Source organism: Notamacropus eugenii, chromosome 2 (genome assembly GCF_028372415.1).
Source record: "Notamacropus eugenii isolate mMacEug1 chromosome 2, mMacEug1.pri_v2, whole genome shotgun sequence".
Taxonomy (NCBI): Eukaryota; Metazoa; Chordata; class Mammalia; order Diprotodontia; family Macropodidae; genus Notamacropus; species Notamacropus eugenii.
The window spans coordinates 501,966,713-501,982,148 of NC_092873.1; positions in this window are offsets into that span (position 1 = coordinate 501,966,713).

The following is a 15,436-nucleotide window of genomic DNA, read 5'->3' on the forward strand; positions in this document are numbered from 1 at the left end:
CCACGTAGCATTTGGACGCATATGGAAGCATACTATTTTCCTTTTTTGTTGTTTTTTCTTTCTCATGGTTTTCCCCTTTTGTTCTAATTCTTCTTTCACAACACGGCTAATGTAGAACTATCTTTAATATGATTGCGCATGTATCACCTATAACAGATCACATGTCATTTTGGGAAAAGGGAGGAAATTTAGAACTCAAAATCTTATAAAAATGAATGTTGGAAACAGAAATTTAATTTTTTTTAAAAAAAGAAAAAAATGATTGATGTTCATCATCCCCACTCTTCCCTGCTCTTCTGGAACCACAAAGATGTGGCTATTACCTTCGGTCAATTTTTTTATTAAGAGCCCAATTACTTTGGATTCTGAGTTTCCCAAGGCACCTAATTTCTCCACTGGCTTTCCCAATATACACATATAGAAAATACTTACCCTACAGCCATCTTCCCAGCATGTTGAATAAAGATAGGTCATGATAAAGATCAGATCATCCTTGTCATCCATATTCCTAGGGCAGGTTAATGTTGCCTTAGGCAGCGGATAAATGCTTGTCCCCTTATACACTGTATAACAAACTACTCTTAGGTATGCTTCAAGATAATTTTAGGATTTCAACCATTTGAGTGGTCTTTGAACACCAAGGGCAAAGACTTCTTCCTTTGAGAGGGACGGAGGATACTTTATAAGATGGAGTTACAGCAAAAGAGGAAGCTACGGTACAACTTTCCTCTTATCTCTCATTATCCTAGCTGTAATCTCTGGAGTTACACAGAACAAATCCATTTGTTCTCAAGGCCTGGACCCTGAACACCCTCTCTTTCCCTAATGGAAACCTAATTCCATTCTCAGACTCTAGAAGATTCCAGTTGAAAAGAGGGTTAAAAATTGGTGAATCCAGTCTCAATAACCTGAAGGAATCACTATTTACCCCTGTTTGAAACTTGTCTTCTGATATGTCTTCTATTTTTTATGATTTCTCAGAAAACATTAATAATGATTCACTCACAATTTCCTTCACGACCTTGGGATGTGATTCGTCTAGGCCTAGAAATTTACACTCTTTAACAGAGTTTCTCTTACTAGACGATATGGACAGGTTATAATCTGATTATTGGAAGGAGGATCCATATTAAAGAGATGACAGAGCCCTTGAAGTATTTGACAAGGGATGGACACTTTGCTTGAGGATAGCTGTTAAAGTGGCATCCTATCCTACTGAGTCAAGAACTTTTTGAAATGTGTGAATAATGGACACAGAGGGATTCTATATTCAATAGCCCTCAAGGTCATTTGTGTGACTGTGTATCTATATGTGACTATATGGTCTGCTGTAGAAAATCGTCTACAAAAGTCAATCTGTACCCTTTTTATGTTTCATCAAAGATACCCTCAGTGCATGCCTAGACTAAATATTTATCAAGAGTTCATAGAAATAAAAATGGAGATATATGGTTTAGTAGTTGTGAATGTCTTCTCAATCACTTTTTGTCATTATTAAAGTTCTACTCAGAAGCTTTCCTGTTACTTTGAAATCTTCCTCTTTTTAAGCTTTTAAAAAAATGATCTCTGAGTGTCTTTAAAATCATGTTCTCTTCTGCATAGAATTTTTTGGATCCATTTGCTTTTCCAATTTTATATCCTTGTGTACCATCATCACTTTCCCATGTTGTACATCAAGACTGTGATTATAGATCTGGTGGTTCTGCTATCATCAGCAATAACAACATGTCTTTATAGAAGACTCAGTGGATCAGTTCTGTTTCACATATCATTTGTTGTCCTTCATAGGATCCTCTAGATTTAGGATTAGAAGGGAACTGAAATCCCCTCAGCAAAAGAGGAGGAAAATGAGGCCTGGAGAAATTAGACTTGACCATAGTCTCATGGGTAACAAATGGCAAATATAATGTTCTTTGATTCTCAAATTCAGAGTTCTTTCCCATACACCACGGTCTAGTTTCATCTAAAAGTCCTTAAAGTTCAATATGGCTTAGAAAGCTTTTAATTTAAAAAAATGTCTGAACGAGTACAGAACATACAGTGCCTTTGAACCTGGTGGTGGAAAATTTATAAGGAAATGAGCCTGTAGCAGACTGAGATTTGTGTGTTTATCTGTGAGAACATTATTCATAACTTAATTTTACATACTCACACTTCACAATTTCTATGTGTGTGTATCAAGTCAACAAGCATTTACTAATTGTTTACTATGTATGTAGCAGGTACTGTGGAAAGCACGGAGGATATCAAGAAAATCAACAACAGTCCCTCTCTTCAAGGGACTAATGATCTAATGCTGGGAAAAAACATGCAAACAACTATGTATTCAAAAGGTATATACAAGATAAATTGGAGATAATTTCAGAAGGAAGGCAGTAGCATTGGAGGACCAGGGGAAGATATGTACAGAATATGAGATTTTAACCATGACATGAAAAAAGCCAGGGAAGTTTGGAGGTAGAGGTGAGAAAGAAGAGTTTCTAGACATGAGAGATAGGCAGTGAGTAAGGAGGAATGGAGTTAGGAGATGAAGTGTCTTGTGTGAGGAACAAGGAAGCTAGATTCACTGAATCATAGATATATAAAGGTGAATAAAGCATGAGAAGACTCAGAAGTTGCTAAGCTGTTTTCCTTGGGATCAGACATTTTATCATAGAGTTTATAATGATCTCTCTTCACCAAAAAAATCTAATCCAATCCCCTCATCTAAAGAGGAGGAAAATGAGAAATTAAATGACTTGACTATGGACATATGGGTAAAAAGTGGTAATAAATTTAATTACAACTAAGGGAAAAAAATGAAAAAATCCTAAATCTCTGGAACCATCCTAGGGAAAGCTATCATGTGAGCAAAGAATGTCAAATATAGTAGTGATCTACTCTACTTATGGACACAAGTATGTAAACTCAGACCAAAAAATAAAAAAGACCAATAAAGGACTCTTTGTAGATTCTAAAGAATATTTTTCCTTAACCAGGAAGCCAGAATCCTTTAGGAAAATGAATTAATGCATTGATTTTTTTGACTAAATAGAGCAATTTAAAATAAAAACACAGTTATTTGAAGATAGGCATTGTCTAGCCGGTATACCTTGCATTCAGACTCTTTAAGGTCATTCTGGATTCCTAGATTGTAGAGAAGGAGTTCTTACCCTGGGCTCCATGGATGCCCAAGGGATCTGTAGGTAGATTTCAGTGGGTCTGTGGACTTGGATGGGGAAAATCACATCTTTATGTTTTCTAACTTGAATTTAGCATTTCCTTCTTACCACTGACAAAGGGTTCTATGACAGAAAGTTATGAAAGTCTACTGTAGAAAAACTGAGAAAGTTGACAAATAGATACTTGGGTTCTTCTAGTCCTAAAAATAACTTAAAACTTATGGAAGAAACCATCATTTCCCTGAAGGAAGGCCTTACTCATATGACTAGTCATTATTAGTGGAACATATGCCTACATTTCCCTTGGCCTTATCTCATAGTATTCTGCCAGGCACATTGCTATAGTGGTACCTAATGACAGTCCCAAAGAAATAAAATTTAATGATTCCTCCTTTTTTAAAAAAAAGTAGTTATGTTGTCTTTTAAAATATCCAGTATAATAAAATACCCAGTATTAAAATATCCAATAAATATCCAGTAGTATCCCATTTTCCTCCACTTGAAGTTCTGTAATAACATCTCTCAATAGCCCCATCAGAAAACTTCAACTTAGAAACCTTCTCATAGATTACTACTCCAAATCATTACATGGGGCAGACTTAAATCCCCTGAACTGGAAACAATCCATTGAATTATTGCTTCTCTTTGCCAATAAGACAGGGAATATAAACTCAATTCAATCCAATACACCAAACAATTTTCAAATGACAACTATGTGCAAATGCTGGATGCTGGGAATACAAAGACAAAAAAATTTGAAGTCACTGCCCTCTATGAGCTTACATTTTATTGGGGAAGTATAACATCCACATCTATAATTAAATTCAAAGATAGATTAAATACTTTCTCATTGTTTATTCATTCATTTATTTTTAACATTTTTTTTAAAATTCTGAATTTTGAATTCTCTTCTTCCCTCTAATCCACCTTCCCCATCCATTCAAAAAGCAAGCAATGTATCAGTTATACATGTGAAGTCATGAAAAAGATGTTTCCATATTAGCCATGTTGCAAAAAAAGACAAGAAAAATAAAGTGAAAAAAGTATGCTTCAATTTTCACTGAGTTCATTAGTTTTCTCTTGAGTTATGACAGCATCTTTCAACATGAGTCTTTTGGGATTGCCTTGAATCATAGTACTGATCAGAGTAACTAAATATTTCACAGTTGATTGTTGCTACAATGTTGCTACAACTGTGTATGATATTATCATTCTATTCACTTCACTTTGCATCAGTTCATGTAAGTCTTCACAGGTTTTTCTGAAATCATCGTGCTCTCATCCTTTCTTAGTATTCCACTGCAATCAGATACTACAACCTTTGTTAAACTATTCCTCAATTAATTGACATGCCCTCAGTTTCCAATTCTTTATCTCTATAAAAAGAGCTGCTATAAATATTTTTGTCCATATAGGTCCTTTTCCTTTTCTTTTGGATCTCTTTTGTTTATAGGCCCAGTAGTGGCATTGCTGGAGTCAAAGGATATGCACAGCTTTACAGCCCTTTGAGCATAGTTCCAAATTGCTCTCCAGAATGGTTCTGCCAGTTCACAACTCTACCAACAATGCATTTAGTGTACTGATTTTCACACATCCTCTCCAGCATTTGTCACTTTTTTCTGTTATGGTAATCAATATAATAAGTATTGGGTGGTACCTTAGAGTTCTTTAAATATGCATTTCTCTAATTATTAGTGATTTAGAGCATTTTTGTGTGACTATTGGTACCTTTGATTTCTTCTTCTGAAAACTGCCTGTTCATATCCTTTGCCATTTACTAATTGAGAAATTGTTCTCATTTTTACAAATTTGGATCAGTTCCCTATGTATTTGAGAAATGAGGCCTTTATTAGAGAAACTTGCTGTAAAATTCCCCCTCCCCCAGTTTCCTGCTTTCCTTCTAATTTTAGCTTCATTGGTCTTGTTTGTGCAAAAAAATAACTTTCATATAATTAAAATTACTCATTTTTATTCTTGTAATCCTTTCTATCTCTTATTTGGTCATATATTCTTTTTTACCCAGTCATCTGACAGGTAAACTTTTTTATGCTACCTTAATTTGAAATCATCCTTTATGTCTAAATCGTGAACCTGGTATTTTGTAATGTTCCTTAGTTTGTCTTAGCAAGTAGATTCTCAAGTATTTTATATTGTCTGAAGTTATTTTCAGTGGCATTTCTCATTATCTATTTCTGTTGAGTTTTCTTGATAATACATAGGAATTGCTGATAATTTATGTGGATTCATTTTATACTCTACAACTTTGCTAAGCTGTTAATTGTTTCAATTAGATTTTTAGTTGATAAGATTCTCTAAGTATATCATCATACTATCTACAGAGTGATGGTTTTCTAGTTGCCTATTTGCATTTCTTCAATTTCTTTTTCTTGTCTTATTACTACAGCTAACATTTCTGCATGATATTGAATAATAGTGGTAATAATGGGCATCCTTGCTTCACTCCTGAGCTTATTGGGAAGGCTTCTGGTCTATCCTCTGTACAGATAATGCTTGCTGATGGATGTAGATAGATATTACTAATCATTTTAGAGAAGGTTGCATGTATTCCTATGCTTTCTAATGATTTTAATGCAGATGTGTTATATTTTTCTATTTCTGTTGAGACGAATTTTTTGTTATTTTTGTTATTGATGTGGTCAGTTTTGATTATAGTTTTTCTAATATTGAAACAGCTTTGCATTTTTGTACAAATATCACTTGATCATAGTGTATAATCTTTGTGGCATAGTAGTATAATCTTCTTGGTAGTATTGTGGTCAAATTTTTTCCACCAATAATCATTAGGGAAAATCTATGGTTTTCTTTCTCTGTTTTCTGCTCTCCCTAGTTTATGTATGAAAACAATATTTGTATCATAACAGGATTCTTTACCTTATCAGGATCCTTCTTTACCCATTTTTTCAAATAGCTTATATAGTATTGGAATTAATTGTTCTTTAAATGTTTGGTAGAATTCATTTGTGAATCCATCTGATCCAGGGGGCTTTTTCTTAGGGAGGCCATTAATGGGTTGTTCAATTTCTTTTTCTGAGATAGGGCTAGATTTGCATTCTATTTCCTGTTCTGTTCATCTAAGCAATCTATATTTTTGTAAATATCCATCCATTTCACTTAGGTTGTCAGTTTCAATTTATATGTCAGTTTATAATTGGGCAAAATAGCTCCTAATAATTGCTTTAATTCATCTTCATTGTGGTATATTCACTATTTTTGTTTTTGATACTGACAATTTGTGGTTTTCTTTTTTTAAATCAAAGAGTTTCATAAAACTGGCTCCTACTTTTATTTATTGGTTCAGTAGTTTTGAGTTCAATAGTCTTTTTCTAACTTTCCATTTTGTTAATTTCTCCTTTAATTTTCAGGATTTTAACTGTTTTCTGTTTCTTTTTTTTTTTAATTGCATGCTCAATTCATTGACCTATTTTCTCTCTTTCTTTTATTGATGTAAGTGTTTAGAGATACAAATTTTTCTCCAAGTACTGCTTTGGCTGCATCCCACAAATTTTGTTATGCTGTCTCCTTGTTGTCATTCTCTTTAACAAAATCATTGTTTCTATAATTTGTTCCTTGACTCACTTATTGTTTAGGATTATATTGTTTAGTTTCTAATTAATTTTAAAGTTATGTTTCTGTGGTCCGTTACTGAAAGTAATTTTGTTGCATTATGATCTGAAAAAGATGCATTTAAGATTTCTGCTTTTCTGCATTTGTTTGTGAGGTTTTTATGACTTAATTACATGGCCCAATTTTGTGAGGGTACCATATATAGCAACAAAAAAAATTACATGCTCTATTCCCATTCAATGTTCTCAAAAAGTCTGTCATATCTAACTTTTCTAAAATTATATTCATGTCCTGAACTTCTCTCTTATTTATTTTATGGTTAAATATATCTAGTTCTGTGAGGGGAAGTAGACCAAATACTTTCAAAGGAGAGAAACCGCTAACAACTTTAGGGATCAGGAAAGTTTAGTGTAGTAGGTGGCTTTGAAAGGATTCTATGAGGTAGAGATGAGGAGAGAGTACATTCCAGATGTGAAAAATCACCTATGAGAAAGAATATTGGCAAGTGATAAAATATGTACCGAGGAGTGTCTATAAGTAAATGTGGGATCGATTTAACTTGTATTTTATCTTTAGAACTACATGTACTTGTATTAACTATAGATGTTCACTTTTATGATAGAGACACAATAACTTCGTTATTAAAGGGCAGGTTCCCCATAAAGGAGGGACAAACTACTCAGTTATCAGTTTATCTAAAAATTAACATTTAAAACCACTAAACCACCAATATTGAAGCACATTTCCGACGTGATTTCATCTCAATGTAGGATTTTTACGAAACATTAGGAAACTATGATTAAAGCTATCCATTCAACCTTATTCTCTCTTATAAAACTTGTTTCTACACATGCTTTCAGAAAGAAGTGTTCTTCCTTCTTTTTAGAGTGAATCCCAATCTCCCTCATTTCATCTTCTCTCAATTCCTGAGGGATCTGATTTGCATATTACTCCACTTTTTGTATCTTCAGCCACTCTCCTTCCATTAATCGTTATCCTTTCCTATGTACAATTCTCTTATCTTGAAAAACACAACTTTGCTCAAGCCTAATTCTCCTGTCTTTAGTTCACCTTACTTCTTTCTTCTACTAAACCTCTTGTACAAATTATCTGTGTCCATTGCCTCCATTTTTTCTCCATCCCCTCATTTCTTAAACTCATGAAATGACATTTTCTCCCAACAATGTGTCCAAATTAATATTTCAAAGTCAATAATGATCTTCCTAGCAGAGTACCTGGTATGTAATACAATGCTTAATAAATGTTTTTTTCTTTCCTTCCTTAGGTTCTTACTGACCAATTCGATACCTTTCTCCGTCTTCATTTTCCTTGATGTCTTCTCAGCTGCTTTTGACATTAGACACCACTCAAGTTGTTTTTTTAGAACAATTCCTCCCTTGACTTCCATAACATTAAACTACTTGGATTCTTATTTAACTGCTCCCTGTTGCTTCAATATTGCTATCACTTAGTGCTATTTCCATTCTCACACGTAACTATGGATATACCTTGACCCTCTGTTCTCTCTCTCTATTCTCTCCCTTAACAAATTCGTCCATATCAAGAGTTGCGTTTATCTCCTCTCAGCTCATGATTTCCACAATTAAATTTCTGACTGGACCTACTTTTCTTTTTTTTACATCCTCCTTCTCAACTATTCTTTAAGCAATTCAATCACCAATCTTTCTTAGACAAAGCTTTGGCCGTGTCCTTTATTTACTCAACACCCCAGAAAGGCTCCCATTGCCCATTACACTAAATTCAAAATAGTTACCTGAATTTTGAGGCTTGTAATAATAATAAGCATGACTTGTCATCATCGTCATCACTACCAGCTGCTGCATCACCACCATCACTCATTTTTTTTAGCCCTGTTCTACTTATCTGACTCCATTTACTACTTTTCTACAATGTAGGAAGCAAGTAGATTGTATAGTAGATAAAGTGCTAGAATTGGAAAAGGAAGACTTGAGTTCAAATCCTGCCTCCAACATTTCCTAGCTATGTGAGCTTGAGCAAGTCACTCAAACCTCTCTTTCAATTTCCTTATCTATAAAATGGGTATAATAATATCTGTCTTGCAGAGATTCGTGAGGTGCAAATGAGATGATACAGGCAAAACACTTTGAAAATCTTAAAGTCCTTTCTAAATGTCAGCTGTCATTACTTCAATAACACCAGCTCTCTCACTGTCACACAAATATGCCATGTTCATTACTGCCACTTAAACTTTCATTTGCATTTGTTCCCTTACTGTAATCCTCCTGTCTCTTGCCCATTTGACCAAATCTTTCCCTCCCCTTCTCTGTAAATTACATACTTTGTCTTACAGTTGTTTAAGCTTAGCCCACTCCTTCCCCTTAGCCCCAAACCCTGCCAACCCCTTCATTTCTTACTCTAGCTTTGCTTAACCTATAGTTCCTCTTTCTCTCTTCATTTTATTTAGCTGTATATCTACTTATTTTATTTTTTCCCTCTCAGTCAAGTAGTTAGGTAAAATTCTCCTTCCTCTCATCCCCTTCAATTTGTTTTGGTCATTAAGTTATTTTTTTTATTTCATTTTCTGCACATTTTTATAAAAATTATTCTGTTAGCTCATTCTCTTATTATTTATCTTCCCATTTTGTCTATTCTAGACTTTTATCCTTTGAATTATGGTCCTTATGTGGATTTAGTCCTTCTTTTGTCTATTCTTCCTGGAATTAAAACTTCTAAGTTGCCTAAATAGGATTCCCTCTTCTAAGTGGTTTCTATATTATTGCCTTGTGGGCCACCTTTTTCTATTGCACCTTATTCATTAAGATATTGCCCCATGGTAGGAATTTTCTTATGTTCCTGATTGTGGATTTCACTATTAACCATTACCCTCCCCATATAAATTTTTATCATAATTTGTCATAAAATCTTCCTATGATACCCCCCAACTCCATGGTAGGATGAGTGGCCTCTCTAAGCACCAGATCTCTGCATATTTCATCCATTGTAAGGTCCCCATCTCCCTTCAGAGATGACCTCTCTTCCCTCATAGGAGCATTCATCAGTGGTACCCATTTAGACCACTTAAGCAATATCTCTCTTTTTCTTTTTCCGTTTCAAGCCATCCCTTTGTATTCTAGCCCATTTTACTGTAGATCTTCTTCCTGTAAGACTACAGAAGTCATTTTCCCTTCACTTTTGACCTTTGGCTTGATTACAGTACATCACATATTCCTCTCTATCTTCTTCCTCCCTTCCCCCTTTTACACCCACCCCATTCTGTAATTTAGTCTCCCAGAAACATTCCAGTGATAATAAGTCTCATTTACATAGTGCATTAAGATTTGCTAAGCACTTTATATGAGTTATCTCATTTGATCCTAAACTTAGGGATTTCTCATCTTTTAACTTTTTAAAAACTACGTGTTTTGAACTCAAAGCCTGTCCCAGATACGTACTATCTGTAAGACCCTATGCAAGTCACTTAACCTTTCTAAGCAGCTTGTGTTTCCTCAATTTTAAAATTGAAGGTGTGATAATTATACCTATCTCCTAGGCTTATTATGAAGATCAAATGAGATAATATACTATGAATAGTACTTTATAAGCCTTTTAAATAATAAGGGATAAATGGTAAAGTCAGATGAGTGATAAAGCAAGAAAAATTAGGGCTATTGTTGTTGTTTAATGAATTTTATTTATAGTGTCAAACAAGGAATCAGGTTGTTGATAGTACTGAAGCGCATGCCTGTGCATGGATCCTTCGGAGGAAGCATGGGTGTTTAACCTGAAAAAGAGAAACATTAAAGGAAATATCATATATGTCCTCAAACATTTGAAAGGTCAGTGAAAGAGGGACTACGGAAGTAGAACTAAGAACAATGGGTAGAAGATGTTGAGTCAGCTGTCTGGTTGTGATTGACTTGGTGATATTACAGAAGATATTCTTTCTTAGGTTTACAGGTTAGTCTCTGAAACTGCTCCCACAATTGAGATTGTATAATGTTGTAAAGAAGGAAAAAACTCTACGCCTCCAAGAAGAATAAATTAGTAAATGTGTCTCAACCAGACATTCTCTTATTAACTCAACCTCTCATTTTTGAAAGCACTGTTTATTGTCCAGGAAAATAATATCTTATTTAAGTCATGTGAAGCCAATAGGGCATACCTAATAAATGATTATTGGATCAAATTTAATTGAACCACTTATTTTATAAAAATTGTTTCTAGTTATCTGGTTAGATAAGAAACACCCACTTATTAGAAAATACATGAAATTTGGTAGAGGGTATTCCTCAGAATGTGAAAAATACTAGGGCTAGTCATTTTGTAACCGAGGAACTTGAGACCAAATACAAGTTGTCCAATTCTAACGGCCAATCTATTGGAAAGCAAAGATAAAAACAATACTTGATAACTTGCTTTTGACATTTTCCTTTGTTTCTCACTTCCTTGTACTGTATCATTTGTTATTCTGGTGTGAGAGTGTATATGTGCATGTGTATATGTTATATATTAGTCTACCCAAGGGATTTTATCAGAAGGAGTAGGGTATGACATTTGTGGAAATACTGTTGACCAATGCATATCAGAACATTTGATTGGATTGAAGTACATAATTGCTGCTCTTAACAGCTTTGATCATCAGTTCAAAACTGACTAGCCCCCTTACAAAAGATGACCCTCGAATCTGAAAGTATAAATTCAGAAGGTATAATTTTGCCTCCAGTCTGCAGGGGGAGTTGAAAAACTACCTATAGAGAATAAAAGAAGGGGGAAGTTGTTACCAAACAAGATGGGAGATAATGAGAAGGCTGTGAGGAAAAGGCATACATGATTTTGGTTTTTTGTTTTACCCATCACCTCCATGTATTTTTTTGTTTTCAGTTGTGTCTAATATTTTTATTTCTTTTCTGTTAATATTTCTAATTTTGTGCTAATTTGAGATTAAATCCAGGTAGATACCCTTCCTCTTCCTTTGTGAATTCATTTATGAATGAATGAATGAATGGGTGAATGGATGGCTGGATGGGCAGAGGAAAACTCATCTATGTCTTGTTTAATTCCTCTTTCTGAGAAATAAGCAACTTAGATCTTGGTTTCCCATTCTATTAGACTGGATATTTTATGCTTTTGAAAATATTCATCACTTTCTTTTACTTTTTCAGTTTTGTTGGCATAGAACTGGGCATAATAATTTCTTATGGTTTTCTTTATTTCCTCTTGGGTTTTTTTGTGAATTTCTTCTCATTTTTAGTGTTGCTGATTTAGTTTTCCTCTCATTAAAAAAGAATCAAACTGGATAATTGTTTATTTGGTTTAATTCTTAATCTCATTTTTCAGTTGTGTGTTTTATTTGTTCTTTATTCTCTTCTCAATCTATGTGTTTACATATCCAACTGTGGTATAGTAGATAGAGAACTGGCCTCAGATACACAAAGACTTCAGTTTGTGTACCATTTTTAATCCATAACTGCATATGGACTGTGTAACCCTGAGCAAGCCACTTAGTTTTTCAGTGGTCCAGGTTACTCTATGATACTGCTCTGGCTGAAGCTATAGAAATGGGACAGTTCATAAAGAGACATCAAACAATGATGAAAACATTATCAAAAATAATAGAAGAGTTAAGCTCTTACCTAGGTTGTGGGCAAGGCTCAATTTACAATCAAATATAGGATACAGAGTCCACTGATGCTCTGTGTGTTTAGTAACCATACATAGCCCCCTACCAACAGTGTCACTGTTATAACATTTTTAAGTGCAAATAGGGCCATAAAAAGTAGAGAGTAGTAAAAAAAGAGAGTGGTAAAAATCTTGGAGCCTCTTTCACACACTTTCAAAACTACCTACAAGTACCTCCATTCACACCTGATTCAAGCTTTAAAATGAAACATTTTTCTGGGTACTATGTTGATTAATAAATGTTTTCTTAGCTCTTTGGTCCTCTGCATTAGGGGATACTGAATCTGACTCTCCAAATCTCAGTAAAAATAAGTTAATTTCTTGCATTTGGAAGTTTTAAATGTTAATTTCCCAATAGTCATTTCTCATTCTAGTGTCTGTCTTTCCAAAATCCTCTGCCTTCTTCTGGGTATTGACTATTAGCAAGGATGCCGTTGAACAAAGCCCTTATAAAGTAGGAGTTTTTAGCCTTTTTGTGTCATAGAACCCTTTGGCAGTCTGGAAAAACCCATGGATCTTTTGGAGAATAATGTTTTAAATGCACATAACAATATATAAGAAAACCAATTGAATTGAATTTAAAAAATTAAATTAAAAAAAGTTCACAGATTCCAAGTTAAGAACTCCCATTTTAGAGGGTTCATCCAACAAAATCATACACTGGATATTCAAAATTATTTTTCCAGGGAAACTGAAGTTACAAAGATGGTATGAAAACAAAAGGTTCTTAAGAGGGACATGGAAACTGTCTAGAGTTACTTGGCAGTGACCCTTAGATGTGCTTATCTGTCCAATTGCTTTCATATGGTTCAGGTCACTCTACCCATATGTACACTAAGTTCCCCAAAGAGTCAATATCATCATTTAAAAGCATGTGCTCATTCAAGAATATGCTTGATTGATTGATCAATAACCATTAACATTTATCACAGGTATATGCTTCTCTAGTCAATTCCAGTCTTTCTATTCACCTCACAGATAGAAGCAATCACTAGCAAAGTCCCAAATCAGTGAGTCATTAACTATCAGTCTGCTGCCTATACATCTTTGGATGGTGTGGTCAGAAATGTGTGATTTCAGGGTGCAGTCAAAAAGATATGTTTCTGCAGGGTTTTAGCACAAGGTCTGGTCATCTATACTGCCCCATAAAATGAAACCCTTGTGCTTAGATTCCTCAGAATGTGCAAACCACCACTCAGCTGCTAGTCATGTAACTCGTAAGGTGTTAATTGGTATCAGCTGAAGGCAGTCTTCTTGGCCCTCGTTAATATTGTGCCCCTGTTCTTTTTGCTATGCAGAAAGGACTCTAATAATTGAAATGCAGATGCACAGTTTCCCAGGTAGGGAAGAGAAGAGCATATCTAATATGTTCAAGGATACACCTGTTTTTCCTCTTCATTATACACAAGAGAAAAGGTCACAACTTCCTGGTGACTTGCAGATGAAAGGGGGTGTTCCTGATTACAGCTGTTGCCTAGGAATTCAGCCAGTCCCAGAGGGCAAAGGGCAATCCTGAATTGCAAAGCTTAACAGGAAAGGACAGTAAGTTCCTTTATGAAAGGAGTCGAAATTATCCCAGGTGGGCCAACTAGAAACTGACCTTTACCCAGCAGGGCTGTCTCCACTTAATTTTATTGGACACAGAAAATAGACCGAGTGTCATGCACTCAGAAACAAGAGAAAAGTCGTAATGATAATCTTAATGATAATCATACCTCACATTTCTATTGGGCTTTTAGGTTTACACAAGTATTTTTCCTCCTTCTAACAATCCTGTGATGAAGATAGTGCAGTTATTATTAAATCCACTTTATGAATGGACAACTAAACTCAGAGAGGTCAAATTACTCATGGTAACTCAACCATTCAGTGTCTCCGGTGAAACTTGAATTCAGGTCCTTTAGATATATCATTAGTGTACCAAAATGCCTCTTCAGCCCTTCTTTATAGACTCTTTCAATTCATCTTCATTTAAAAGTACAACTTAAGTGACACATCCTAAAGCAAACCTATTCCGATGCCACTCCCAAATTGTCAGTGCCTCCTCCTTGGATATTCCTTTGAGTCAATATTTTTTCTTAATTTTTGATGTGTTTGTTGCTTCCCCCAATAGAATACAAGCTTCCTGAGGGCATAAATTCTTCTGTTTTTGTCTTTTATTATCAGTAATTATTCTTCTAGTGACCCAGTGTCAGTACTTAAGAAATATTTATTCATGGTATCATAGATCTAGAGTTATTAAGAAGCTTAAAAGCAATCAGATCCAACTCCTTTATTTCATAGATAGGGAAAATGAGGCACAAAAAATTAAGTGGCTGTCACATAGCTAGTTCTGAAGTAGTACTTGAACACAAGACTTTCTCCTTCCTTGTCCAGTGGTCTCTGCATGAAGAGATAGATGAACAGAAGTCGCTTCAAACCAAGTTATGCTTCCACAGGTGATCTGAGTCTCCCTGATCTCACTCATGCCTTTTCACAGTTGGGGTACTCCTAAGACATCTTTAAGCTACCCAGTAACAGTGATGATTTTGATCTGGTGATTTTCCTGATTGAGAGTCATGCAATATCATTCTCTGCAAGGGAGAGTCACTCAAAGGACAATGGAGAAGCACACGGTGAACAAAAGGAGACCACAATGCATTATAAATAAATAATTGTACAAGATAAATGGTGTAAAAGATGCTATTAGTGAGATGTCTGAAAAGCTAGATGATTGGTCAGGTAGCAAGAGAAAGGGACAACCATTTGCTCCACTATATCCATACAATCTTAAGACAATAGTTGGACCCAAAGTCAATAATTGATAAGACAACATTCCTTTGAAAGGGGAAAGCAGACACATGTTATGTGCTATATTATTAGAGAGAATACCCACATAGATTAGAGTACAGATCACTAGAAGTATCAGACTATTAAAGTTATCACAAGAAACAATAGGGTCAAAGATTTATAGCTGGAAGGGACCTTCCATTCAATTTAGACCACCATCTCATTTTATAAATGAGGAAATTGAGGATCTGAGCAGTTAA